The following is a 5,884-nucleotide window of genomic DNA, read 5'->3' as shown; positions in this document are numbered from 1 at the left end:
AGATATTAGCGTCTCCGAAAACTCAAGAGCTTGTGTAAATAATACGTGATGAAAGAGGCGAATTATGAAGCATCTATGTGAATTTACATCTGTCGATCAGTAGTCTCCAGTCCTCCTACATCAAATAAAAGGCAATCACACTACAGGAAACCTAATTCATTTCTATTCGCACTCTCTCCTACTTGTAGCAGCAATTTCATCCTCAATACGTAACGTCAGCAGCAATTTCCGTCCGTCCATCCTTCCTTGTAATGCGGTAACGAGGTTATATCCTATAAACGCTTTCAGAAGTAATTTCCGAGTGATTGATAAAATTAAAATGAATTTAGAGGAGCAGAGTGGAAGTGAGCAGCTTTGTTGTACACCGTGAATTAGGGTCACATTCATAAATATGTCGTGATGCAAACCACAAAGGAGGTGTCTAACAGAGAGAAGTTAATGTGTTTCGCTATGAATGATGAATGAGCTCCAAGTGTTGCTAAAGTCGTTACATCGGAATACATCTTTAATGACAAGCTTGTTGTAAGTGAGAAATTCTAAAGAGCCTTCTTTTTAAAATGTTAAGAAACAAGTAAATGGAAGTAACCAGTCAAAGGCTCTTGTTAAATACGCAAAATATGTTTCGATAATTTCATGCATTGTAACACTGACTGAATTTGCATGCTCATGTAATCTTCCTTACCAGTTATTTTCCGACGATCAGAACCATTCTGTCCATCACGTCCTACGTTCTATAATACAGCTAGCATTTTAAATCGTTACGGATTGTAAATTGCTATAAATATTAGATCAATGATCAATTAAACAGTCAGTTTCTTCAATAAGTTAAAAAGCTTCCAGCGCATTAAAATAGTTGCGACATCCAGAAAATAAACTGAAGAAATAGGGCACAAGTACGAGGAAGAAAGTTATTTTTCTGCTTCTTGATGCAGGTATATGCACTGATACGTAGATATTAACTTACGCAAGACTCAGATAGTGACGGGTAATTCAGTTCTGACAAGTATTTTTCAGATTTAAAAATGATGTTTTACATTCTTATATGTTTCATGTTTTTAATTAATTCATACTGTTTCAGTGTGTCTAATTACACTCCGAGTAACGCACCGATGATACAAAACATCAGAAACACCACGGCATGTTGTCAACGCATAAAATACGTACAAAATTAACAACAAAGAAGCAACACTAAAATTAAAGCTGCATCACAAATAACAGATGGCGGCACCTGGACGTCGAAACATCTGTGTACATAACATCAACAACAACAAACGCACTGTGTTTGGCATAATGTAGTTTTTAAAAAACCAAGTTTAATTCGGGAGCAAGGAGAAATGACAACAATAGTTTCTAAGCTCACTATTACGATTAGGCTTGCATGATTTCATGGGAACACGTTGTTACACTATGTTTAAATTTCTTCGTTACATTAAACTCTACACCTCAATTACCTCCTTGCTCTGTTGCTCTGTAGAATAACACTCTTGGTAGTAACTCCTATTTGTCTTCAAATTTTTCCCACACTCTGAAAGGAAGATGGTAATGATTTTCCGCTTATTGCAAGATAATGTTAATAATATTCCGCTTACAGCCATAAAACCCACAAGAGCCATTTAGTATCTGCTGAGGCGCGGCAAGGCTGCAAAATCGTCAATGTCGACACAAACGGAACTACACTGCCGACGGCGGATCGAATATGAATATTGGGGGGCAGGACCCCGATAGGGAGCACAAATCAGACTTGCGAGCCAATCTACGGGGGATCAGAAAGTCCGAACACCAGGAAGAGTCGAGCACAGGGAAACATAATGTGACTAGCGCGAACGAATAAACAACTTGGCACACGGAACCCAGGGCACGCAGCGACGTGAGAGCTTGATTTCAGTACGTTGATTTCAGACCAGGCCTTATCACCGCCGGTAGGTTGATACCAGGGTCACTGGCTCTGCCCATACAAAGCTTCGCCCACCGTCTCCCCGTCAGCATTCTGACCTATTCCGCTGCGGTATCCATGCCCGCTGATTTTCATCCATCTCGTTGTCAGCTGGAGGGGATACTAAACCCCACGTTATTACACAGCTAAACTTTTTATGAGAGACTTATTGAGTTACTTCGTTCCACTAGACCAAATAGTCTTTCACCCGATGAATACCAACGCCCCAGGTACTGGAACGTGGAACAAGGTTTCTACACACGCTTACCATGGTACACTAGGATTCCAGGGCCAGAGGAGTTAGGTGACAGACGGGAATATAACTATGTCACGGCAGTCACACCCCGACTCTGAGTGCTTTTAAATCTCTGAGATCAACATGGTCTATTCAGTTGCTATTCTGTTGCAGCCCCTTTAGTATATGAGGATTATTTAAGTACCCAAGAGTCTTCTCGTTGTGCCTCAGAAAAAACTGACAGAGGGAGAGATCAGCCAATTGAGGTGGAAAGCAGATGCCACTGCCTCTACTGATTGACATCAGCTCACCGAACACCACATGCAGTCTGTCAAAGTGATGTTCGCTGTTACTGCGTCTCCCTCAAATACAGTGGTTCATCTTCTGCGAGGTAATCCGTAAAAAGATAACATATAAAATTTGGTTAAAGAATCGTATTGCGATGCGGAGACCAGAAATGGCACACCGTACACCAGTCTTGACTCCTCACAGTAATGATGGGGATTCTCTGATACAGACTGCTGTAGGTTCAGTGGGTTTTTACATTCGCTTACAGGTTGAAACTAGTGTCACCGGCGGAAATGAAAAAGTGTGGATCCAACAGTCGTTATTCCCCTTAACTCAAAACGCTTAAACCCATGCAGAACAGGAAATTTTCTAAGATTGTGGGGGTATAACATTTTTGATAATGTTTCGACACGAAGAACTACTTCCCAATTACACGGATAAACAACGTTGAGATTTCGTCGGTCTTTCCTCCAGGCTTTCTTTCACTCGAGCTATTTTTTGTGGTGTTCTAGTGCTTTTCGGATAGTTACGGCTTTATTCGCTAATGTTGTTAATAATTATGCCAAAACACTTTCAGTCTTAAGCTCTTGTACAAACACTACCGCATACGTTTTTGACGAACTGTACTCCACATTACACTCGACACTCAACGAACTTTGTTTTGCTGTGAGAAGCGTTTTGTGTTGCATTCAACTGATAACTAAACACTTCACCTCCTCTCATTCACTCGAAAGTAATGCCATAATGAAGTACTCGGAACAGAGTATGTCGGAGGTGCACATGCAAAGACATCTTACATTAACCATTCATCTTCTCCTATCCTCCGGAACAGGCCATGAAGGCCCAACGGTACCGACCGGCCACCGTTTCATCCTCAGCCCACAGGCATCACTGGACGCGGATATGGAGTGCATGTGGTCGGCGCACCGATCTCCCAGCCGTATGTCAGTCTCCGAGACCGGAGCCGCTACTTCTCGGTCACGTAGCTCCTCAGTTTGCCTTACAAGGGCCGAGTGCACCCCGGTTGCCAACAGCCCTAGGCAGACCGGATGGTCACCCATCCAAGTGCTATCCTAGCCTGAAAGCGCTTAACGTCGGTGGTCTGACGGGAACCGGTGTTACCACTGAGACAAGGCTGTTGGCACATCAACCATTAGTTACATCGAAATCACGTTTACCGGCATTTTCTGTTATGGATAGTTCTCCTGTTCATTAATAAGGGCCACTTTTGCATCAGTCCTATGATATTTGTGGGGGCAGTTTTAGTTTTCCGCTATTTATATGAACTGAGCGACGGTACGGAACGCTATCAAAACATGTGTGTGACAAATGAGAACATAAGCGATTTTGACAAAGGGCAGAATGCTAAGACATGACGACCGAAAGTGAGCATCTTCGTAGCCGTGAAGCTGTTCGGCTGTTGCAGTGCTGTTGATGTGAACGGGGAAAGTGACTGAATGTCGGTGAAATCACATATAAATGCCAAGCTCTTGGGCTGTTGGATGCTTGTTACTCATCACAGAACATGGAGATTGGATGCTTACCCGCTGCCTTATGAAGGTTTGGCGCTGGTCTGTAACACAAATGACGACGGGGTACAATGTTGGTGCAGCAAAAAGTGTTTTGGAAAACTCTGTTCGATCATATGTTGATCCATCGACAACGTGTATCACTATTGCAGTGGTCCCAGGCTCATAGACTTTGAACCGTGTATTAATAGGAATGTGTTTTGATGAATCCCTTTTCCTTGTACACTTGGTTGATGAGCTTGTCTGGATAGGCCATCATTGAGGCGAACGGTGCTTGCAGCATCCACTGCGGCACAGAAACATGCTGTGTGGTTAGTATTAAGCTGTAGGGGCGTTTACTTGTTCTGCCACGGCACCTGTAGCTGTAATCGAAGGAACTATGAAAACTGTGGAGTAATCGCACGTTACTACGTACTGTCTGCATCGCTCAGTGTGTCATATCTTCCCTGACGGGGATAGCATCGTCCTGTAGGGAAGCTGTCCATGATACGAGGCGAGAATCGTGCTATAGATGTTTGAGTATCATGGTAGTAAATTCACGTTTATGTCTTCACCGCCACATCCGCCTGCTCTGAATCCAATTAAACAGATCGTTGACACTATCGGGCGTCACCGTCGTGCCCACAAATTATCAGCCCATAATATAAGGACTTTTGTGACATGTGCAGAGGCTTCTGGTGCGAATTACGTCTGCATTCTTTCCAAGCACGTTTCTGGCCACGCCACACAGAAAAGCTGCTATTTTGCTGACCACTGTGCCGTTTCTATATGAAACAGACATCGGAATGTAACCTCCCTTTGCTCACAGATAAGAAACCACCTCTTTCGCATCCCACTAAGGAGCTCACGAGAGATCTGCCGCGCCGACATAATGCTGCCCGGATGAACTCTCTCTCAGTAGTCGACCACCGCTATCGGAAGGATGACCATCCAACGACAAATGACGGCAGTTATGAGTGACATGAGAGCCACAGGCAAATGCTGGACTGAATATCTCTTTCAGCAAGAGAGTGTGTTGCCAATCTGTCAGTTTACATCCCTGAGAAAAACGTCGCTCGGGGTTGGCGTAAGATGGCCTTGATATCGTGTCTGCTGTTTGTTATCGACAGAATCGTGGACAGGGTGGAATGTCTGAACCGTAAGGACTCTTTTAGAGAACCTTTTAATGTGCAGACTGTACGAACTGATACATGGATCAATGTGTGCCGTTAAGTTCATTATCCTGTGTAATTAAGGCCTCAGATAGCCCCGGTGTTATTTTTAAGGTGTTTATCAGTCGCAATGACTGACACTGTTAGCATTATTTGTCGGTATTATTTATACTGATCAACCAGAACGCTATTACCACCTACGTAATAGCCGGTACGATCCTCTTGGGCATGGACAGCAGGGGCGGCACGTCGCAGGTTGGAAGCAATGTGGCCTTGGTGGATCGCTTGAGGAAGTTCGCTCACATCTCCATCCACAAGTCACCTAATTCCCGTAAATTCCGCAGATGTGGGCGATGATCTCGGACGCCACGTCCTGTCACAATTAATATCTGTTCCATTGGGTTCACATCTGGTGAGTTGGGGAGGGGGTCGCGGGCGGGGGGCGACAGCATATCCACTGGATCCCGCCACAGTGTTGCTTGAAACACTCCATCACACAGCTGGCCTTGTGACACGGTGCACTATCTCGTGGAAAGATGACGCTGCTGTTGAAAAACTTGATCGTCAAGAAGGGTTGTACGTGGTCTCCAAAAGTGTACGATACTCCTTTGCCGTCATGGTGCCTTGCGTAAGCTCCGTCGGACCGATGGATGCCCAAGTGAATCTTCCCCAGAGCATGATGGATCCGCCGCCAGCTTGTCTCCGTCTTGTAGTACAGGTGTCAGGGAGCTGTTCCCCTGGAAGACGA

Source organism: Schistocerca nitens, chromosome 8, assembly GCF_023898315.1.
Source record: "Schistocerca nitens isolate TAMUIC-IGC-003100 chromosome 8, iqSchNite1.1, whole genome shotgun sequence".
Lineage (NCBI taxonomy): Eukaryota > Metazoa > Arthropoda > Insecta > Orthoptera > Acrididae > Schistocerca > Schistocerca nitens.
Note: the sequence above shows the minus strand (reverse complement) of the source record.